Source organism: Coregonus clupeaformis, chromosome 15 (assembly GCF_020615455.1).
Source record: "Coregonus clupeaformis isolate EN_2021a chromosome 15, ASM2061545v1, whole genome shotgun sequence".
In the NCBI taxonomy this organism is placed as follows: domain Eukaryota; kingdom Metazoa; phylum Chordata; class Actinopteri; order Salmoniformes; family Salmonidae; genus Coregonus; species Coregonus clupeaformis.
In genome coordinates, this window is record NC_059206.1 from 65,500,252 (window position 1) to 65,524,961 (window position 24,710).

The 24,710-nt window shown below is 45.2% G+C and overlaps 1 long non-coding RNA gene across 1 annotated transcript; it reads left to right on the plus strand.

Annotated features, from left to right (window-relative positions):
• Nucleotides 1–2,443: 2,443 nt before the first annotated feature.
• On the plus strand, nucleotides 2,444–24,346 carry LOC121573288. Its single transcript, XR_006002008.1, has 3 exons — nucleotides 2,444–3,034; nucleotides 23,048–23,099; nucleotides 24,134–24,346. It is a non-coding gene; the product is annotated as an uncharacterized LOC121573288 (long non-coding RNA).
• Nucleotides 24,347–24,710: the final 364 nt, after the last annotated feature.

Here is a 24,710-nt window from a genome sequence, read left to right on the forward strand (position 1 = left end):
CACTCTAAATAGAAAACAATTACTCCCTTCCTCTTCACTCAAGAATCACTGTAAAGTTAAACTTACGCCATTATCTCCCTTCCAATCCATTGTACAGCCAGAAATGTGAAGAGAGGACAACGAAAACGTTTTATTTTCTCTTCTGTTTCTTCTTCTTCTTCTGTGGGGTTTATCGGCGGTTGGCATCCAACGTTATGGTGCATTACCGCCAACTACTGTACTGGAGTGTATCCCCTTCTCCCTCATACTAGATCTCAGCCTCTCTCTTTCTCTCTGATACTGCCCACACTGTAGCAATACATGCTCCACGGTCTCTGTTGCCTGGCAAAAATCACACTTTCCTGTTGAATGCTTTCCTATCACATTTAAGGTCTTATTCAACTGGCTGTGTCCCACCCTTAATCTTGTAAAAATAGCCTCCTCTCTTCTGTCCCTTCCTGCTGTCCCCCCCCCCGACTTTCCTCTGTTCTTGAAATAAATACCTACCCTTAGTATCTCCATTCCACTAATCCTGCCATCTCTGCACCATCACTGTCCATATCAGGCTTTTTGCCTCTGCCTTGCTCATTGAAACTACATCAACATCCCCACTACTAAGTGTTTGTTTAGCCAGTACATCAACTGCCTCGTTCCCCTCCACCCCCACATGGGCTGGGACCCAAGTAAATCTTATCTGTCTAATCCTGCCATGGATTTGTAGCACCTCATAAAGCAGGTATTGTCTGCTACGTGAGCTAAAGGACTGGAGACTCATTAACCCTGCACATGAATCAGAGCAAATAACTACTCTGTCTGGCTTGACTTCCTCCACCCACTGCAAGGCCAACAGTATGGCCATCAGCTCCGCCGTATATACAGCCAGATGATCTGTAATAAGTTTCCTGACTTCCACCCCACATTCCTGCCCTACAAATGCTGACCCAGTACTTCCTGTCCTTGGATCTTTTGAACCATCTGTGTAAATGGCAACAAAATCCTGATACACAGTATCCAGACATCTCTTAAACAAATCAGATGGATAAACACCCTCCCTATCTTTCTGTAGTCTCTCCAACACTTCTAGATCAACTACTGGAGGCAGGAGTAGCCATGGTGAATTTACAGGAATAGCTACCGTTGGACTAAACTCCCTTCCATATAGTCCCATCTCCTTCGCCTGGGCATTACCCACCCACCCAAAGCTCATGTTCTGTGTTCGCTCATGTTCCCAGCATGCCTGTAAAATCCCTTTTGCAGGATGAGACACCCCATGTCCCTGTAGGTTGACCCAATAATTCATTGCCATCTGCTGTCTCCTAATCTGCAATGGCATATCCCCCATCTCCACCAGTAGTGCAGCCACTGGGGACACCCGAAACGCCCCACTACATATTCTGAGTCCTTGCCCCTGTATGACATCTAGCCTTTCCAATGAGGTCCGGGCTGCCGAACCATACGCTGTACTGCCATAGTCTATTACAGATCGGATCAATGCAACATACATGGTCCTCAATGAGGAAAGCCCAGCCCCCCATTCCTTTCCCATCAGACAGCACATCACATTTAGCACCTTCTTAGACTTTCCCACCACTCTCTCAATGTGTTCTGCCCAGGTCAGTCTAGTATCAAAATATACCCCAAGGAACCTGAAGGTCCCCACCCTCTCCAAGTTTGTTTGTTTCACAAGAAAAAAATATTTTGCATCTTCAAAGTGGTAGGCATGTTGTGTAAGTCAAATGATACAAACCCCCCAAAAATCAATTTTAATTCCAGGTTGTAAGGCAACAAAATAGGAAAAATGCCAAGGGGGGTGAATACTTTCGCAAGCCACTGTAGGTGTTCTAAAACTTTTGACCAGTAGTGTATATATTTTCGTGATTACTGATCAATTCATTTATACATTTATAATTAGTAGGTTTTGTTATCTGTTTTAACAAACCTTTTTTATTTTTGTACTTATGTATTGTATATTGTTTTTTTGTGGTGTGGTTTTCATATTTATTTATTTATTTATTTTATTTCATATAAGCCCTTGGGCTTCCAACCACTCCTGCACCTTTTTTAATTTGTGTTTTCTTTTATCTGTATTGTTGTCTATCACTTGTTTTATTTGGTGCAAATAAATAAATGAAAATAAACTAAGCCTAAAACATCTGGTTTTCGATGAAAATATTATTTTTCATGAAAGTTACTCTTTCAAATATGATTTGAAACCTAACCCTAAATGTAACCCTAACATTGACCACAATGCCAACTTTATGCCTAATCCTAACCTTAAATTATGACCTAAAAGCAATTTTTTGTTTTCATTCATTTGTATTTTCGTGGCTGTTTTATCTAGTGGAAACCGTACTGAGTCAAATCAGGGAGACCGGCTTCAAACTCCAGTACAGTAGGTGGCGGTGTATGCACCTTTCAGTTGGTTGCTATCTGCCAATACAAATTTAAAGAACAAGAAGGATGAGTCGCGTCAGGCTTTGACAACCGTACTGTTTACCTGCAAGTTAGCTATCCTCGGACGTCCACGTGTAGGTCACTAGTGACACAGATAGAACATTAACATATTTTGTAGTGATGGGGAACCAAAGCTTCAGTCAATTGTGTTGAAAATAGGTTCATTACCCGTCGCTTTGATCAACACGTTGTACAATAGTGGCACTGATGGTCAAAATAATTTAGAACAGCCAAATTATTATAGATGACGTCGCACACGGCATAGCGCGTGCGCACGGTAGCCTTTTTGGCTTCTACCAAACCAATACCAAACTAATCAGGTGGTTGTTCAACAAAACGAAGAGTCATTGATCACGTGTTTCTGATAAAGCGATAGCTAGCTACAAGCATCCGCACACTGATTCGAAGTAAACTGCTAGCGAATTCGACGCATGCCTCGGAGTTCCGGTATCAAACGTAACATCACTAGGGTTCAGCAGAAACAGTGGATACCAATGCAAAAAATCTTGGACAGTTGTACCACACAGTTCATGTCTCCTAGATTAATGCTTTCAGACGGAGTCGGGAATCCGAGAGAGCCGCATCTGTTCACTGCAAACAGGTAGCGTAGAATCCCGTATTATCGGCATATTCAACAGCGTTTAAGAAATATATTACCTTCAACAGTGTTATCTTGTGATCAAGCCTTCAATGTTTTGTGATTATTGGTGTCGTAAAAATGTTAGCTAACGGTTTAGCAATTAGCAAGTTTGACATTTCATTTGAAAATATTACTGTTATCTGCTTTTGATAAGCGGTTAAGCAAAAAAATACGTCCCGTATTATCTGTATACGGCCCCCAGTTATTGGGCACCTTACTATTTTGTTCAATTACAAGATATATCCGTTTAATTTTGTTGAAAAAAGAGACACCAACCACGTACCCGAAGTGTTTACTAGATAGTTGACTAGTTGGCTAGTCTTCCGGTAAAAAATAATGACTTGCCTGTCAACTTTTCATTGCGTAGCCCGGTGCGCCCTCTTGTGGACTCTTAAAAAATGGTTCTTCACCAACATATTCAGTGTTGTAACCAAATGAAATATGAGTATTAATAATTTACATCAAATACACTTTAATTTCAGTTATGTGCATTAACATAAAACAATGAAAACACTGGAGTTTGTGTTGCAGAGGTGCACTTGGAAAGTAAAGGAAGAAATACACAAGATGGGTTCAATAAATATATATATTATATTTTAGACATTTATTTTTTTGAACAAATAAATAATTTAATATGAACACAAACAAAACAAACAATTAAATCTCGACCTCCATCCCTATATTGTCACAAAAATCACAATAAAAATCCAGCTCCACCGCTACCTCTGGATCCCACTGCACACACCTGCAGTGGAACCAGTGCTGGCAGAAGTCACAGCACACCCATGGCACCTCGGATCTACACTCCTGAGAGGAGCTTGCAGGCGGATCACGCTCCCCGCAGCGAGCACAGCAGGTGGTGTCTTCTTTTATAAAAAATTAAATAATAATACAAATTGATTAATATGGTTTTGCAAAATGTAGAAGTTCTTCAACAACAATAGTAATTGATACAACTGAGAGAGCGAGAAAAACAGATTATGAAGTACCTGAGAGTGGTGCCATGGGTGGTGTGACAGATGTGACCGGTGTAGCTTTTCTCTTCCTTTTCTGTGCTGCAGTTTGAGAAAAAGTGGTGTTAGACAGAGCATGTTGCATGAAAACCCTTTTCAACTTTTTTACATCAATACCTCTGGAGGAAGCTGCAGAGGTTTTGGAGGAGGCGGAGATGACTTGAGGGCTGGTGCTATTTACTGTAGATATATAAAGATATATATATTTTTTTACATTGCTGTTTTATTAAACAGATAACAAACAGTCATTTTTTCGTAATTTAACATGTGTTTACCTGTGGAGGTGGTGGTATTCAAATTGCAGGGGGCAGGGACACCAGACGAGGCTGCTATGGTGGTGTGACCAGGGGAGACGGAGGAGGCAGTTGGTCCAGAGGAGGCCGTGTTGGTGGTGACAGACATGGGGGGTGGTGTGCATTGGGGTGGTGGTGGACAAAACCGCCAACGATGGCTTGGAGGAGCTGGTGTTTGTAATGGTGGGGTTGAGGGGCCGACGATGGTGTGGCCGGGAGAGTAGGCATGTGGCCTTCTTCTGCAGCTGGGGACTCCGGCGGCTCCTACAGGTGTTGCACACTGGGAGGCACTGGCAGTGGTGATGCAGCTGTCAGGAGTGGTTCCAACAGGGGGTCCAGCAGAGGCGATGGCGTCAATGGTCTCATCCATGGCAGCCCTCTCCTGTGCCCTCTGTGTTCTGAGGGCTGCCCGACGCTCTTTCTCCTCTGCCCCGGCCCTCTCCTTCTCACCCCTCTCCTGCCACTGGCGCGTGTATTCCTCCCCGGTGAGGCATGTGGCGACCACAGGGAGTCTTCTGTATCGGTCCAGCCGATACTTCAGGACAGTAAGGATGTGCCCCAGGTCCTTCGCTATCAGCCCCCCCTCTATTAGGGGGTGCTCTTCTAGAGCTAGGGATAGGACTGGAGCAGCGGCTGGGACTGGGGCAGGGGCTGAGGGTCCTCCTGTGGTCGCTGGGGAGGAGGTGCTGATGGATGGCACAGTGCTGCTGGTTCCAGTAGAGGCGGTGTTGGGACCCGGTAGGGTCCGAGACGGCATTAAACGGGACCCTTCAATGGCTGAAGGGTCAAAAGGGAAGAGGCCACACTTCTTAAACCCTTCCACCACATAGCGCATGTCCTTGCATCGCTGGTACGGGTAGCGGAATACTCTGGCAAATTCTGATTTGTTTACCATGTAGGAGTGGTCAAAATGGCTAAGGTCTCCAGCTACCTTGGAGAACTCAGCCTTTAAAGGGCCAAAGTATGCCACGTCCAGCGGCTGCAGGACATGGGTGCAGTGTGGTGGAAGACAAAGAAGTATAACCCCTTCTCTTAGTGCCGCCGCGAGCACTTCCGGGTCCATGTGGCTCTTGTGCCCATCAAAGAGGAGAAGGAGAGGGCGCTCTTTCACTGCATACTTAATGAAGTGCTGAAACCACTTCCTGAACAGGTCCCCGTCAATGTAGCCACTGCTTGACCGTCCATACAAGGCTTGGGGGGGGGGGCCTCCCAGTGTGTAGTGGCCACCGGGGAAACACTTGGGGTAGATGATAAACGGGGGGATGTCCTCCCCAGTTGCGTTGAAGCAGGCCAGCACTGTGATGTGCTCCTTGGTCCCCGGAGCCTGCTGGTACACGTGTTTTGCGCCCCGGGGAGCCAGCACTTTGTGCCTGCTCTAGTCGCTACGAAACCCAGACTCATCGCAGTTATAGATTTGTCTGGGTTTCTCCCTCAACCCACTCTCCTCCAAGTGCTTCTCATAAGAAGTGAAGAAGGTGTCCATCGTCGGACGTGTGGCACACTCAGCTCTCCCCCTATCCAGGGTGTCCGGCCTCCTCATGCTTAGGTTCTTGTGCCTCCTCCTGAACATTTCCCACCACCTCTTCCCCAGTGGTGGGATTGTTTCCCCTGGGTGCCGAAACCTACAATAGAATAGAATATATAATTGTCCATCCAGGATGAAAATGTTTGTTTTGGCATCACCATACACATTTACATCACACACATTGATAACAGTCAGTCCAGCATTCTACATACATAAACACATAGAACACCAAATACCTGCGTATTTTGTCGGCGTATTTCATCAGCCTCTGTCTGGTGAAGGGGAACCCATGGCTGGCGCAGTAGATACAGTACTGCACCAGATACTTTTCATCCTCTGGTGCAAGCAATGTGGGTGGTCCACTGCGACAACCATGGGTCACCCGGCCGCTCAGCCTGTCCGCCAGGGTCTGCCGAGGTACACCATGCACCTTGGTAGATAAGAAAATAAAACTGTTACTAGCAGATAAAATTCACATACACATGGTAATCTCCTAAAAACAAAAGATGCCTAACCTTGGCAGCCTGGCGGATAGCCATCCCTGCCCCGCAGTCCTCCATGGCATGGAACATGTCCACCTCACTCCACTGCTTCCTCTTGACTTTCTCCATGCTGCAGTGGTAAATACATGTAGCTAAATAACTTGGCATACTATACACATTTTAGAAAGATAACTCAATCTGAATATGTATAAACATTTACATTTCAAAGCTAAGGCATTGAAAGGTGATGAAAGTTTTCACAATAAATGAAAGTGTACCCACGTTTTTTGTTTGATGTTATCTGTAATGAAAATTAGTGTCCCAATTAGTGTAATATTGATGCATACATTGTACCATTTAACTAAATACTGCCTCTATGTAGCTGTTGTAAGATGAAATATAGCCAACAGTGATAGGTGTCGAAAAGTTCATGGTTCAAAGTTCCAAATACATTTTTGCAGATTGTGCAAAACGCCTCCGTCAGAGGACTCCAATTTTGATACGGTAAAGCTTGACAACATGCAGCTGTTTTCGTGATATGTATTATCTAACACTTACAATTTCTTTCCTTTTTGCTTACTTAGCAGTTCTATCAACATTTAGCAACTAAGATAGCAACATTAGAAAATCCGTTAGCTATATTTCAGAGGTAAAAAGTTGGATATTAAATTAGGTGTGGTCTGTCGCGCAGTCGAATTTTACAATATGCAGCGTGTTCCACAAAATGTGTACATATAACTTTTTTGAAAACTCTCAAAACCTAACTTAACTTACATAAATTGCACTGAAAATCGGTGGTCAGCTAGCTAAAAGGGTGTCGTTAGTCACAAAACTTACCGTTATTTTTCAGTCCATTTAAATGTTGAGCTCGAGGTGATTCAGTCCTCCAACCGCTAGAAAGTGTCCGAGGTCAGGGGGTGTCTGATGTTTGGGGAAAATTAGCTAGTCAGCTCACTGTGCCAACCAGCTGCCATATTCTTGCTGGCATGAAGGGTTAGACTTAAATTAGGTAGCGAAGTTTGTTTAGATAACAATAAGCTAACGTTCGTTCCTTAAGGAAACATCGTCATTCGTTTCCGAATGTTTGTGTATATTTGTTCCATTGTCACCAGCTAACGTTAATTATTGGATTTTCCTGATGTCGAGCAAACGATCCTAGCTAACTGCCGTAATTGCCTGCCCTGGGTGGGTGGTAGCTAGCTGAGGAAGATTATATTTGGTGTGAACGTTAGTTAACTAGTGTTATTGTTATGTCGATTGTCGTTTAGCAAGCCAGTGAAGTCTAGTAGCTTGCTACATTGAATCCAGTTTCTGTGGCCTGTAGTGTTACTTGTAACATTCTGGCTAACGTTAGCTAGCAAGATATATTGAGTGTTTTGTTGGTGATTACTGGTATGATAAGGCTAAACAACTGCTCACTAAAGTCTTGAAGTGTGAACTAAATTATGTAAACAAAATAATGATCAATTGTTTGAGGTATTCAGTCTAGACATTTCATAATAGTGATCTTATCCAAGTAGGCTAGCTGTTTTTTTGCAATTCTGTCATACACAATGTCAATGGAAGTATATGTAAAACCTGAGGAGGAGGAGAGGGAGGTCTCTCCTATCATTGCCATAGCTTCAGTTGTCTCTTTAAGCACTGTTAGCATTCCTCATGCAACAACACAAGGACAGTTATTTCCTGTGTTTGAAAAGACTGGAGTAAGTAATGGACAGGCACAAGCTCAATTAACAAACGAGCTCAGTAGCACAGGAACACAAACACCTACTAAACATTTCCAGTGTGCAGCAGAGGCAAGCAATGCTGCAGAGACAATTAGTGATCCACTGCAAAATCAAAAAACTGGTACCTACATCCTCCCTCCGTATTCTCAACCCTCTATTGCAACCGCCATCTACAGTCTTGAGTCATAATAATGCACTGGGAAACAAAGAGCAATCACGGATTGCTCCTCCTGTGCAAGAGGAAATCAGAAAAGCGAATGCTGAGTTGGAGGCTAGGGAAGGCACTAGTATCGAGTCAAATCAGTGCAATTCAGTATCTACCACAGAAGATGACAATAACTCTTATCCTCTCTGCAAGCAAATAGGATTTGACCTGGATTTGAAATCAAAGTCAACTGAAAGAAAAAACTTGACCCACATGTGTTGACAAATGGCATAATGTATGAAGTTCACAAATGTGCCAAAAAGGCAGATGGAGTTTACAGATATGCGGTCCTAAGTATTTTGGAGTCCAATTTTGATCTTTGTCTGGACAGTGAGCAACAGAAAATAGGCTTCTCTAAGAGAGTAGTTCTAAAACTTAAAAGAGTGGTGGTCCATTTAAGGTGTTTGGCCCGCTTGGCAGAGAAGCTTTCATACCAGGAGCAAGTGTTTACATTACCTGATACCAATAACCCCAAAAAAGTGACCCCAGCTAGAGGTGTAGGCGTACTATCACCAGTGATGTCCAGTGAAACGGACATAGACGTTGAGGGCCGCACCATATCTCTAGTGAAAGATGAATACAACCTCAAAAAGGCGATTGATAGAAAGCGACTCGTCATCAAGATGCTGAGAGAAAAATGTGACACTCTGAAAGAGCACAAAGCTCATTTGAAAGAGGCAAAGAAGGAGAGAGGAGTGAAACTTCAGAGAGCTTATATGTAGCGACCCGCACAGACAGCTGTGTGTTATGTGTTAGGCTAGTAGATGGTTGTGTTGTACCTACCAGTACCCAGTGTTCGCGGGGTCCGACATGTCAATCAACCTGCTATCTGCCAATCACGGGAATGCCTGGAATGTTCTGATGCCGGGCATCCTGGCGGTTGGCGGAGTGGCGTGGAGGGGGGTTGGGCAGGGGGATGGAGCATTGGAAGTTAAGACCAGGTTTAGCCTTTGTTCTCTCTCTCTTTACGTCTGGGCTTCACAAGAGAAGGTCACGATTGGCTTGTGGGTTATCTTTCATTTATTTGGCGTGGGCTACGGCCAAACAGTAGCCTGTGTAAAGTTGGTTTAATAAACCGTCCATTCGTAAACTCAATCCTCTGTCTGGACAGTTGTTCTTTTATGATCTAGTCAGGTCATCACATTGGTGTCAGAAGTAAAAACGTTGATAAAAAGTTAGCCAGCTAGCTAGCTGACTTCTGTGGCTAGCTACCGTAGGTGAGAACGGGGGTTGAAGATGCTTCGAGGGAATCCGAAAGTGAAGGTGGAGGTAGGGGACGATTATGGCCAAGGAGGTGCGTGTGCATGGACGTCGGGGGTTCTGGCTGAGGAGATCGCCAGGGCATCGGAGCCCAGAGGCCGCTTGAGGGAGGACGTTAGAGTGATGGCGGCTGAAGCGGGCATGAGTGCTTCGTCGACTGTGTTTCGCGCGGATTCTGTTGGGCGGACCGAAGGGGTGACGTCGACCTCTCTCGGCGGGCATATGCTCACATGCCCCCCTCCGTGCAGAGCGAGCTAGCACGGGACCAGTTCATACAGGCGCTCTCTCCTACGGAGCTGCGCATACAGACCCAGCTGGCTCATCCTGAGTCATTGCAGGTAGCCTTGGAGATGGCTTTGGAGAGGGAGCTGGTGTGGGCTGGGGCTTCAGCTGGGGCTTTGGTGGGGGTGCAGGGAGACAGACCCTCTGTGCGAGCTGGGGGGCAGAGCAGCCCGGAGCCGGAAAAGCCTGCATGGGTGGCTGAAATGACAGAACTCATTCGTGCTGTGTCGCTACAGGCGGCACGAAACACACGCCCTGGTCCCAGGGTCTGCTGGGGTTGTGGCCAGCCAGGCCATCTGCGCCGAGATTGCCCCATGTCCCCCAGAGCTCAGGGGAAACGGCTCGGGGTCCGCATAGACCGGGTAGTGCAGACCCTGGCTTTCTATCCCAACCACCATCTTCTTCAGGAGGAGCCCACCGGCACAGACGGGGAAGCAAGGCTCCACTTCCCCCAGAAGCAGACGAGGGCAAGCGGATGGAGCCTGTTGTTGTGGTGGGCCGGACCTGTGTTGGGGACTTTTGTCATGTCCCTGTCACTGTGGAGGGGGTGCCCTGCTCCGCCCTGGTGGACACTGGGTCCACAGTAACCCTGGTGAGGCCAGATATTGTGCCAGGTTGGACTCAGTGTGAGCCTACAACTGTGCAGCTCCGCACAGTCACAGGTGAGCTGGCACCCATGAAAGGGAAGGGAATAATGACTCTGACAGTAGGGGGCAGGACTGTGCGTCATCCTGTGTGGGTGGCGGCTGTGCAGGACCCTTGTATCCTGGGGTTGGACTTTCTTAGGAGCACAGGCTGCCAGTTAGACCTAAATAGGGGCACACTGAGCTTCCAGGGAGGGCCGGAGGTCACCATGGCCCCTAATGTCACATTCACTCAACCCAACAAACCCTTTACTCCAACAGTTAAAGCAGCAGAGACTCATGGCTGCCCCCCCTCCCCCACATCTGGGTGTGACTTTTCCCCAGCCCCCTTGTCACCTACGGCGTAGCGTTACATTCCCCCAGCTACCTCCACGACACAGTCCTCTGTGAGCCCGGGCCGCGCCCCCCCAGCCCAGCTACCCCAGATGGGAGGGGAGAGGACACTGTCTGCAGTGAGGGAGATATGGGGGAGGAACTGTGTTGGTCTTGACCCCGAGCAGCAGGAACGGTTGAGGCAGTTGCTGTTTGAATTCAGAGACAGCTTTGCGCTGAGTGAGGAAGAGGTGGGTCAGACTCATCTGGTGCAGCATGAGATCGACACAGGTGATGCTCGACCTATCAAGATGCGTCCCCGCCGTATCCCGCTGGCACGCCAGGAGGCGGCAGACAAGGCTGTGTTGGAGATACAGCGGGCAGACTTCATTGAGCCCTCAGACAGCCCCTGGGCGGCGCCAGTCGTCATGGTTCCGAAGAAGGGGGGCAAGCTGAGGTTCTGTGCGGACTACAGGCGGCTGAATGAGGTAACCAGGAAGGACTCATACCCCATACCACGTATCGATGAGTCGCTGGACCTGGTTAGGGGGTCCTCCTGGTTCTCCTCACTAGACTTCCGCAGTGGCTACTGGCAGGTGCCCCTCTCCCCAGAGGCCAGAGACAAAACTGCGTTCTCCACTAACAGAGGACACTGGCAGTTCAAGGTCCTGTGCTTTGGCCTGTGCAACGCTCCAGCTACTTTTGAGCGTTTGATGGACAGGGTGCTGGATGGCATCCCCCGACAGCAGTGTCTGGTATACCTCGATGACATCCTGGCCCATGGCAGCTCCTTCCAGTCAGCCCTGGGGGCGCTACGGTGCGTGCTGGAGAGGGTGGCTGCCGCAGGTCTGAAGCTCCACCCTGAGAAGTGCCACTTCATGAGGAGAGAGGTGTCCTTCTTGGGCCACCGAGTGGGGAAGGAGGAGATCAGCACCATGGAGGACAAGGTAGCGGCTGTCAGAGACTGGCCCACCCCCACCGACCAGCGTCAGCTGAAGAGCTTCCTGGGCCTTGCCTCGTACTACAGGAGGTTTGTACGGGGCTTCTCAAGCGTTGCTGCTCCACTGAACCACCTGCTGCCGAAGGACAAGGCTTTCACTTGGACAGTGGAGTGTGAGGAGGCGTTCAACACCCTCAAACGTGCACTGATCGAGGCCCCCGTGCTCGCCCCCCCTGACCTCACATTGCCCTTTATCCTGGACACAGACGCGAGCAATGTGGGCATGGGTGGGGTGCTGGCCCAGGTGGGGCCAGAGGGGGAGAGAGCGGTGGCGTACTTCAGCAAAACATTTGACAAACATGAGCGCCGCTACTGTGTCACCCGGCGGGAGCTCTTGGCTGTTGTGGCTTCCGTCAAACACTTCAAGTACTACCTGGGTGGTCTGCCCTTTACTGTAAGGACTGACCACTCTGCTCTCCAGTGGCTCATGTCTTTCAGAGAGCCAGAGGGGCAGGTGGCACGCTGGTTGGAGGAGCTTCAGCCGTATGACTTCACGGTGGTGCACAGGGCAGGGGCACGCCACTCCAACGCCGACGCCATGTCCCGTCGGCCCTGTACTGCAGACGGCTGCCGCCACTGTGAACGGAGAGAGGGACGGGAGAGAGAGCTGTGTGCAGAGGAGGGGGTCTGTGCCACAGTGTGTCGGGCGAGCGGGCCTGTCTGCTGTGAGCTGCAGACTGTCGACGTGGCTGAATGGGGGCAGCAGCAGAGACGGGACACAGACCTACAGCCAGTGCTACAGTGGGTAGAGGCGAGGTGAGGCCACCATGGGAAGAGGTGACAGCGCTCTCACTCGCGACCAAATTTTTGTGGTCAAAGTTTGAGCGACTGCGGCTGGCTGATGGCGTGTTACAGCGGGCATGGAAGGAGTCAGCTACGGGGGAGGAGAGGTGGCAGGTGGTGGTCCCAAAAGCATTGCGGGAGGCTGTGCTCCAGAGTACTCATGGGGGGGTGGGGACTGGACACTTTGGGGTCACAAAAACACTGCGCCGCCTCCGTCAGGGCTTTTACTGGGGGCAGCACAAGAGGGATGTGGAAGACTTTTGCCGCCGCTGTGACAACTGCACAGCGGGAAAGGGCCCCCCAGGCCGCTCTCATGCTCAGCTCCAACAGTTCCCAGTGGGGGCTCCCATGGAGAGGGTGGGAGTGCATGTAGTTGGGCCGTTCCCCACCACAGACAGTGGAAACCGCTGGGTGCTCACAGCCATGGACTATTTCACAAAATGGCCCGAGGCCTATGCTCTGCCTGACCAGGAGGCAGAGACCATCGTCGACGCCCTGACAGCGGGGATGTTCAGCAGGTTTGGAGCTGCAGAGTCCATCCACAGCGACCAAGGCAGAAACTTTGAGTCCCGTGTGTTCGCCACCATGTGTGAGAGGCTGGGTATGCACAAGACCCGCACTACTCCTCTCCATCCTCAAAGTGATGGCCTTGTGGAGCGCTTCAACAAAACGCTTGGACAGCAGCTGGCCATCGTCTCTTCCAAACACCAGCGTGACTGGGACAAGCACCTGCCTATGGTCCTCATGGCATGCCGCTCCGCTGTCCAAGACTCCACCTCCTGCACGCCTGCCCTCCTCATGCTGGGGAGAGAGATCCGTACCCCTGCGGAGATGGCGTTTGGTCGGCCCCTGGATAGCCCTCGTTTCCCGGGGCCGGAGTATGCCCGGAGACTCCAGGACCGCCTGGAGACAGCCCACACCTTCGCCAGAGAGCAGCTGCTGAATGCAGGTGTGAGGCAGAAGAGGAACTATGACGTGCACACCCGGGAAGGCACTTTGTGGCTGGGGAGCTGGTCTGGGTCTACAGCCCGCTAAGGAAAAAAGGCAGATGCCCCAAGTTGGACAGTCACTGGGTGGGACCCTGCAGTGTCCTGGAGAGGGTAGGGGAGGTTGTTTACCGGGTGCAGCTTCCTCCCAGGGGGAGAAAGGTGACACTGCACCGGGACAGGTTAGCCCCATATAGAGGGGCCTCTTCTCCCCAAACCCCAGGAACCCCCACAATTCCCCCTCTCTGGCAATGACATTCTCCAGGCACCCACCCCCAGGTGCCGCAGACAAGGCTTCAGACAGCCCACTCCCCCTGTGTCACCGCGTGGTTCCCCAGAGCCACGGACTGTATTACCCGTTCCCGCTTCCTTGTCCCCCCATGTCCTTGCCTTCATCCCCTGGTTCCCAGAGGGGCACTCTGCGGCCATCACAGCCACGCAGGCAAAGGAGACCTCCGGGTCGCTTCAGAGACTTTGTTTGTTCCCTCGGGGACGAGGGACTTTGTGGTGGGGGGGGCTGTGTAGCGACCCGCACAGACAGCTGTGTGTTATGTGTTAGGCTAGTAGATGGTTGTGTTGTACCTACCAGTACCCAGTGTTCGCGGGGTCCGACATGTCAATCAACCTGCTATCTGCCAATCACGGGAATGCCTGGAATGTTCTGATGCCGGGCATCCTGGCGGTTGAGCGGAGTGGCGTGGAGGGGGTTGGGCAGGGGGATGGAGCATTGGAAGTTAAGACCAGGTTTAGCCTTTGTTCTCTCTCTCTTTACGTCTGGGCTTCACAAGAGAAGGTCACGATTGGCTTGTGGGTTATCTTTCATTTATTTGGCGTGGGCTACGGCCAAACAGTAGCCTGTGTAAAGTTGGTTTAATAAACCGTCCATTCGTAAACTCAATCCTCTGTCTGGACAGTTGTTATTTTATGATCTAGTCAGGTCATCACAATAGTGATCTTATCCAAGTAGGCTAGCTGTTTTTTTGCAATTCTGTCATACACAATGTCAATGGAAGTATATGTAAAACCTGAGGAGGAGGAGAGGGAGGTCTCTCCTATCATTGCCATAGGTTCAGTTGTCTCTTTAAGCACTGTTAGCATTCCTCATGCAACAACACAAGGACAGTTATTTCCTGTGTTTGAAAAGACTGGAGTAAGTAATGGACAGGCACAAGCTCAATTAACAAACGAGCTCAGTAGCACAGGAACACAAACACCTACTAAACATTTCCAGCGTGCAGCAGAGGCAAGCAATGCTGCAGAGACAATTAGTGATCCACTGCTAAATCAAAAAACTGGTACCTACATCCTCCCTCCGTATTCTCAACCCTCTATTGCAACCACCATCTACAGTCTTGAGTCATAATAATGCACTGGGAAACAAAGAGCAATCACGGATTGCTCCTCCTGTGCAAGAGGAAATCAGAAAAGCGAATGCTGAGTTGGAGGCTAGGGAAGGCACTAGCATCGAGTCAAATCAGTGCAATTCAGTATCTACCAGAGAAGATGACAATAACTCTTATCCTCTCTGCAAGCAAATAGGATTTGACCTGGATTTGAAATCAGTCAACTGAAAAGAAAAAACTTGACCCACATGTGTTGACAAATGGCATAATGTATGAAGTTCACAAATGTGCCAAAAAGGCAGATGGAGTTTACAGATATGCGGTCCTAAGTATTTTGGAGTCCAATTTTGATCTTTGTCTGGACAGTGAGCAACAGAAAATAGGCTTCTCTAAGAGAGTAGTTCTAAAACTTAAAAGAGTGGTGGTCCATTTAAGGTGTTTGGCCCGCTTGGCAGAGAAGCTTTCATACCAGGAGCAAGTGTTTACATTACCTGATACCAATAACCCCAAAAAAGTGACCCCAGCTAGAGGTGTAGGCGTACTATCACCAGTGATGTCCAGTGAAACGGACATAGACGTTGAGGGCCGCACCATATCTCTAGTGAAAGATGAATACAACCTCAAAAAGGCGATTGATAGAAAGCGACTCGTCATCAAGATGCTGAGAGAAAAATGTGACACTCTGAAAGAGCACAAAGCTCATTTGAAAGAGGCAAAGAAGGAGAGAGGAGTGAAACTTCAGAGAGCTTATATGGACAACAAGTTCTTGTTCAGTAGATACAAGAAGATGAAGGAAAAACTATCTAAGATGTCTGTGTGTAACGAGGGACAGAGGGAGAATGTGAGAACTGAAACAGACCCCAGGTTGGTGAAGTTAAAGGAGAAAGTGCGTTTTTGGAAACAAATGTACACAGAAACTAAGGATGAATTGGACTCTTTCCGCACCCAAAAGGTACCAACACTTAAAAATGGCCTCTTCAATGATAATATAAGAGAATTGTACCTGGATTTAACTGCCAACAAGGAGATCAACTGCAGCAAAGTATCTGAGGTTGTAGAAGCAGTACTCAACAAAATGCTTGGCATGAAAGCAGAGAGGCTTCCTTCTGCATCAGTGGAAACCAACTTTGTCCTTGAAGCAGATCAGGCTACTCCTTCTTCTGACACTGGTGCAGCTGAATTTGTTCATGAACATGAAAATGCTGAGGTCTGTATGAAGGATGAATATCGTTGTCATTTGGAGATAAGGGAGCAAAGCGCTGGTGTAGAAGTGGATCAGTTGAACATTGTTCGCAAAATGGTCCAGGACATTGTTGTGGCTGCAGTAAAGGATAAAGACATGGTTGGTCATCAGAGGGGCATCTTTGCCAAAATAACACATCTCTTTGATGACCGTGTTGTCCTGGAAACAGGGTTTAAACAACTTATTTCTGAATATCAATCAGACATCTTGCCAAAGATGGTTAAGCGGTATGACTTCTATACTCATTCTGAAAAGGCCAAGCTTTCCTGTGTGAATGAGGTCTTCTGTGGATTGCATTTGATCGATAGCTTAGCTCATCAGGCAAAGGCAACTCTTCTATTGTGGGAAAAGATGATTGTTGAAGATGAGGAAGTTGGAGCCAATAGGTTGTCAGACAGCAGTAAAAATGCACTGGAGTCTGGAACAGTGCGCTTGGTGAGGACTGTGAGTGATGCTGTCCAAGCAAAGGATGGTAAGCCTGAGAAATTCAAAGCCTTTTTCACCAGAAAAGGGGTGTTTGATGACGTGCCTCTGGCGCCATTGACGCTCTGTTTCATAATGCTGCTGGAGCGTACAGCATACATGAGGAGTTGGTTGAGTTTACTACTAGGGAGTACTTGGATGATAACAGTTTGCTTGCAAGAGTTGCTGCTGATTTTGAGGTCCAACAGTTCAAAGCCGGATGCAGAGCTCTAGGTCTAATTTCCAAGATCATAATTGATCCCCTCTTCAAATCAATGAGAGACACATTGAAGATGGAAACACGCTACCAAACTCCATTACCAAGCTCAAAGAATGGAAAGAGGATGGGAGACAGATTGTTGAAGGAACAGCATGCTTGTTTGACGACATAGAGATGCCCAAGGACCTTGTGTTGGAAAGGCTTACTATGTGGACAGATTCAGAGTTTTTTGACTTGACCATCCAGATTGTAGAAGTGATCCTGGCTAGTTTTCTGAAGGTATGTTGTACAATGATGGCTGATCAGCTACAGCATAAAAGCAATCATTTGCCAGATGGCCTCAGAGGAAAGCTGAAGGCTGTCCTAAAGTCAAATGTGAGCTCAGAGAAGGACTTAAGTGTCTTAAATTATTTGATGATGGCAAAGTCAAAGGCAACAAGCATAGCACTTGAGGGAATGTTAATGTTCAAGAAGAACCGCAAATGGGAATGGCTTTCGTCTTTGGACAAACAGAAAAAAGAATCAATGCTGACAGCAGCACAAGAGTCTATGAAGCAGAGAGACATGTTTAGAGAGAGAACAAGACAAATCGAGAGAGGCAATCTCCACACTTCAAAAAACATGGAAGGAGACACGATGGATTCTGGGAATGATGCAACTGCAGAAGAGAAGGAAATACCTGAAAAAACACACAAAACAATTCCAGAAAAATCTGCTGTAACAAAGAGGAAGGAACCTATGCGACTAAGTGATGCATTGATTAGCCGTAAGAGGGCACGTAATGACAGGAATGATGTCAGCGCGACACAGCAGTTGACCACTGAGTTGAAACAGTATGGTGGTTTGTGGGACAGTGTTAAGATTATTGATGAGCAGTTGGCCTCTTTATGTAAGGAAAGCAAATATTCTGCAGTGGTATGCCAACTGCAATTTAGGAGGTTTGTTATTGGTATGAAAAATGAGAGGGGTATTTTTAATACCTCAGTTGCAGGGAGGAAATTGAGCCTAGATAAGCTTGTGTCAAATTTGAAACAGAAGGTGTCAACAGTTGCCACAGAGGAACCACAGCCTGTGTTAGTAAATGCGTCTGAACAAGGGCCTCAGTCTGTTGACAGGGTGCTTGTAGAACAGAATAGTGTGAGAGATAGAGAACCAAAGCTGAGTAGGGCTTGTGGTTCAAGAAAGGGAGGGAGATGCAAAACTCAGAAGAATGAGGTCATGAATGATGGAGAGGAACAACTCAAAAACTGTAGCAGAACCTCAAAAAAACGAGTGGAAATACAGTCAGGCATGAACAAAAACGTGGTATTGGCTGTTGAAACATTGAATAGTGAAATGCTGGAAAGCATGGACGAACCCACCGCTGCCCAAGAATCTTGCTCCGTTTACTTTCAGTTTGACTTTCCATATGTTGCAAGTGTTCTAAAGAAGACAGGATCAACAAAGGTGGCCGGTAAACAGGACGACACAGATAGAAAACATATTGTATTTTCAGTCGATGGAAACAACCTGAGTGACACTAGGATCCCAGTTGTGTCTCACTCAGAGCAGCTCCTTGGAAAGCGTGTAAAGCAAGCCCTCGACGTGGACGGCAATATTGAGTTCTTCTCCGGTACAGTTGTGAAAATGAAGGAAGAGAACGGTGTCAATTTGTTCCAAGTGAAATACGATGACCTCTGTATCGATTGGTGGATTGACCTTTGGAAGGAATATGAGCAGAACAATGTCTTGGTTTTGCCCATTGATTTTCAAAGTATTATTGGCAAAAAGGTGGAACAACGTGACGATGGTCAGGAAACATGGCGGGTTGGAGACCTAAGCTCTAGTGCTAAAGGAGACACCCAATATGCAGTCATGCAGTTTGATGGACTTACATTTCTTTTAGTAAGGGTATGCACACTTTTGGAAGATTATTTAGAAAATAGGTTAAGAATTCTGTCATAGAACCTTATATCACTGCTTTAATAAGTGCTGTTCCATATCTCTGTTTAGAATCATTTCATACATCCAGGATCCATGTCAGCCTTAAACTAAATAAGTAATTTTTATATACCAGACAAAATTAAACGATGTTTCTAATATTATTAGTTTCCTGTTACTTACTCCAGTTCTTTTCTACTATTGGTAAAATCTTTCAAACTTGAATATGCGCTTATTATAAATAGGCTACAGTTTTAGTGTTGGGGAAGCTACTCTGAAAATATAGTTTACTAAGCTAACAATTACTTCACACTGGAATAAATCTTAAGCTATACTAAAAGCTACCCTTAATGGTCATGAACAGTCAAAATCATGTTTTTCATGAAATGTGATGATATTTGGATGAAACCAGATCAAAGTATGAAAAATGACTTGCTTCTATATTGAAAGTTTGAGCATAAAGTTACTGGTCCCCTCCCCCATGTCAAACAATTAGATTCAGGAGGTGGGATTATTAAGGGGATAGGGTGACATCACCCTAACTCATTTTAATACACCAATGGTAACATAATATTATCTTCCCTGATTTAAGTAAGGACCGCCTTGTAACCAACATAGGAGAAGGTGTGTTTGCAGAGGGGTTGGTTTATATAGCTAGATAGCTACTCTACTAGTGCCCAAATTTCACTGTAGGGAGTCTGCAAATATAAATAAGTTTACACTTGGGGGGTAGGATCGTTCAAAACTGACGCAGTTGTCATGTCAACATATCTGTCCGTGCTGCTGTGAATTGCATCAGAAGAGACATGCCAGACGGGAGATGTATAACAAAATTGACATCAGTAACCAGGTTTCCATCCAACCTTTTTATGCGAGTAAAGTACATGTTGGATAAAAAATGTCACGACAGGCCTGATGGAAACAGAACATCTGTCGCTAAACGTGCACTGTTTGATTAAATAATTAAGACACACAAATGACTAGAGGGAGTCCGACCGCAATGGATTTGTTTGTGCTGGGCCGGGCTCAGACTTGCTGTGCTAAAATAAATGACAGTGAGTGACTGTAACTAGCACTTGTTGTCTCTCTCTCCTCCCTGCTGCGGCGACTACCACAGAACATCAACAGTGGTGTCCGTGCTGAAGCTGCAACATAATTACAGCCATTTCTGACTGAAAAGTTCTGTTACCGAAATCCCTCATTTGTTTAGGAAAAACATTCCCTCAACGCTTGCTCTCTTTACGTGAGACGTATGCATCGCATGCACGTGACCAATATAGTATAGCATATAATCACATTCATAAATTGATTATAACAAACACTGAACACCATAACAGCAAAATGGATGCAGAGGATGTGACACACTCGAAACGGGGGGAGGTTTACTGGTTTACAGGTAAAGGGGAAGTCAGATGTGTGGAATAAATTTGACTAGTTGGAAAATACTGGAGATCTAGAAAAATAAGGTAAGGAGCAAGCGCTGCGTGCATATTATGTATGCCAAACAATATAATTTCCCCCCCAAAAAACATAAAAAAAAAAAACATTTCTAATGGTACCAGAGAGTCTGTTGTAATGTTTTTTTGTTAAGCATTTATTACAGCAAAGACAAACAGTCACATTCAATTGTGAATGCAATTTCCGAAATGGAACGGTTTAATTATTCAAGGGTCTCTTTGTTATTTTATTTAAAAACTAAAATGCTTGATTGCATTTCAAATCATGAATGATTCGTATGCTGTGTGATGACATGAACGAATGAATGATTGATTGATACAGTAGCCTATATAAGTATTGAAATATAGGCCTAAGTAAATTACGGTATTAAGACTAAACAGTATGCGCTATTAGGCCTACAGCTACAAGGCTGCTATAGTAAGCCTACTAATGATAATGACATTACTTATTATTATAATGATGATCATAATAATAATAGTAATAATAACAATAAGAAGGAGATCAAGAAAAAGGAGGATTATTATTATAATATTATTATTATTTTTCGGACAATTTGGAAAAGTGTAAACACTAAATAGCCTACATTTTCAATAATACCAGAGAGGCTGTTCTAACGAAAAAAAAAGTGTAAAGCCTTTATTACAGCATAGCACAATTGTTTATCCAACATGTGAGTGCGTGAGTCTTGTTGCTCACGGAATCAGTAGGCTATTAAACAAACACTCAAAGCAGGATCTGTCTTATTTCTGTAGATATACAATTTCAGTAGTACATGTCTTAGAGTGATGGACTGTGCCATCCACACGACCTCCACAATGGATTAGTCCACTCAGACAGGCGCGAATCAGACACGTCTTGTACACCATGAAAAAACGTGTTTGTTTTTTTGCTACTGCTCGACTAAAGACATCTCAGTTGACCAACAGCCTATCGACCAAACAATCGACTAAATGGGTCAGCCCTACGGGAAAGCATGCAGTTTATTAGACTACAGATGAAATAAGTTATGATGAACTTCACAGGGTGGTGAAAGTGCAAGGTGATGAGCTTGATTCTCCATTCCAATATATATCGAGCTTGGCTGCCGTTTGACAAATAAAAATAATCTTGCTCTTTTGTCCATAATAATCTCATCATGTAGGCTGTATCTGCGAGCTGTGGGCTAGAGCGCACATGCCAATACCAGAGTGGGCACACTCGCTCAATAACGCACATTTCTTTGTGAGGAAACCATCAGTAGAGTTGTGAAACCCATTTAACTTGGTACATGGGAATTTAACCGCAAAATGTATTTTATGCCCACTACGTCATCATGCACAGCCTTTTATCCGCAACAAGATGGAGAAACATCTCTGGTGGGAAAATGCACATTGTTTTTATGGACGTTTTTGAATATTCGCATGAATATCTGTCGCCAATTTGGATGGAAACCTAGCTAGTAATGCAATTTCAATGTTATTTGAGTTGCTTTCAATTTCAAAGAGTTGTCAGTCAAGGCGAGGTCATGAATATAAGCTCCCTGCCCACTCAGCCTGTCTTCAACTTTCCTGCTAGTTAGCCATGAGAGGAAACATTTCTATACCCCAGATATTTTACATGGGAATCAGAATGACTGTTCGGGACCTTTAAGAAAAATATAGTTTAATTTAAGATTGAAACTATTTCATGATAAATTATCATATCTAAATCTGAAATGTCATAGACTACAAATTACAGAATGTGTAATTTAGCCTATTAAACACACCATTTTTCAAGTGAGAATTAGGCTGGTCTGATGCCGAAAAATGACATTCTGGTCTTCTTCACCCATATTTTATTTTTGCTAAAAAAGTATTGTGTAGTTCCAGTAACTGGCAAATAAGTAATGAACTACTGAAAACACTACCAATATTTGAATTGAGTTAACTACCTCTACTGAAAAATGCAGTTAAATTACTAGTTGAATTACATGTAGTTCACTACTCCCCAACACTGTACAGTTTAGATGTGTCAGATAGGCTACAATTTCAGCACTTTTTGAGTCAAATGAAAAATATTCAATTTAGTTGCACATGATAATATTGTGGCTGTTCACACTTCAAAACCACTGCTGAGAACAGTCAATTTGAGTGAGGTTACAAAGGCAGAATACACAAGTTAAGGGTTAAGGGCTTAAAGTCGAGGGACGTGGGAAACATGTATTTTTTAATGTAGGTGTAATTTCATTTAGAAGATATGCTTTTGTAATGAACAACCAAGACTTCTACTGAAGGGGACAAGGATTAGTTTATAGGAACAGTTGAACTGAGCGAGCTCCCTCAGCCTACTATTCATGCTTATGCCTATTGTTGTTGGAAGGAATACCTGAGCGTAATCATTTTACTGTGGCACAGCATTGAAATGGACACATTGAACATGGCAAAGCATTGCAATGGAAACATGAGGATTCCCCCCCTCCCAGGAATAACTTTTATCGTTCCTTATTGTTCTTATGGATTTAATTAAGTTGGAGTTCTTTGTTTGTTTTATGCTCCAAGTTCCACTGAACTGTGGAATATATATTTTTATTCTGTTAAATCAGAGGTATGTCCCAAGCCTGCAATCTGTTGTTTTATCCCCTGTGGACCAAAGAGGTATGTATTGCAGTTGTCAAATTTGTTACAACGCCATCAGTTTTTGTAAATAACAACTGTTTCTGTATCTCTTGGTTACCCAGACCTTGCTTCCTAGTTGAGGCAGTGAGTTGTACCCTCTAACCTACCAAACCATATGTTTTGCACAGGTGTATTCCGCTATCTCGGTTATCACATTTAACACAAGTTAACTTCTGTTTTCAGATGTCTGGCAAAAACGGACTTTTGGAACCACTGTGGGACCTTATGTAGACAGGTGTGTGCCTTTCGAAATCATGTCCAATCAATTGAATTTACCACAGGTGGACTCCAATCAAGTTGTAGAAACATCTCAAGGATGATCAATGGAAACAGGATGCACCTCAGCTCAATTTCGAGTCTCATAGCAAAGGGTCTTAGTACTTATGTAAATAAAGTATGTTTTTTATTTTAATACATTTGCAAAAATGTTTAAAAACCTGTTTTCGCTTTGTCATTATGGGGTATTGTGTATAGATTGGTTATTTATTTAATCCATTGTAGAATAAGGCTGTAACGTAACAAAATGTGGAAAAAGTCAAGGGGTCTGAATACTTTCCGAAGGCACTGTATATATGTGTGATGGGATGTATAGACATTATGGACAGTATGTGGATAGAATATGTAGTGTATCTGAAGAATACGTAGGATATATTATTATACTGTATGTACAGCAATTGTTAAATAGCATGGCCTTGACTAGAACACAGCATATACATATGAAATGGGTAAAACAGTATGTAAACATTTTTAAAGTGACCAATGTTCCATGTCTGTGTACATAGGGCAGCAGCCTCTAAGGTGCAGGGTTGAGTAACCGGGTGGTAGCCGGCTAGTGATGGCTATTTTAACAGTCAAATGGCCTTCAGATAAAAGCGGTCTACCATACCCCGTTCAAAGGCACTTAAATCTTTTGTCTTGCCCATTCACCGTCTGAGTGGCACATGTACTCAATCCATGTCTCAAGGCTTAAAAATCATTTTTTAACCGGTCTCCTCCCCTTCATCTACACCGATCGAAGTGGATTTAACAGGTGACATCAATAAAGGATCATAGCTTTCACCTGGATTCTCTTGGTCAGTCTTTGTAATGTTTTGTACACTCGGTCTATATCATTAATTTAAAGTCCAAACATGAATGTAGCAATCCCGGATTGCCATCAGAAATGTTGTTACCAAAAAAAAGATAGTTGTATGGTCTTGCCTTTCCAAGTGCTCAACACGTTTGTATTTTCTTATATTTCCCTCTCTATGTTTTTGTTTCTCTCCACAGTCTCATCCTGGCATCTTTTCAGAGGCACAAGATAGAGACATGAAGCATGACAGTTTCATTCCTTTTATAAATATTTTACCATAAGAATCTGTCACTTATTACTTTAAAGAATGCAGATACCATTTCAAATATCAACTTGATTATAACTCAAAGATGTCAAAAAGTATTTTTTATATATTTTGTTGTCAGGATATTAGGTTGTTCCCATTAGTGCTGTCCCCGACAAAATAAAATATTGGTCTACTGAAAGTCGTCTGTTCTTTCAACCAATCTGAATTTTTAAAGTGTATTTTTCCATAAATAAACACACCCTATGTGTTTTAACAAAATTAACTATATGCATTGAGCTTGTCTGGTTTAGCTTACTGTTTGATGAAATAAGACACAAATGACTCAAGAGGGAGACAGATGTAGATAACCAGAAGAAATAAACCTTAACCTGACCCAACCATTCTCCTCCCGCTCCTACTGGCTTTCGCAGATTTTGCCATTACTCTCCTGAAGTTGCTGGTAATAGGCTACACGAGGAGTCTGCAACCTTTCTCATGTGTAATGCCAATTTATTTGACAATTTCTA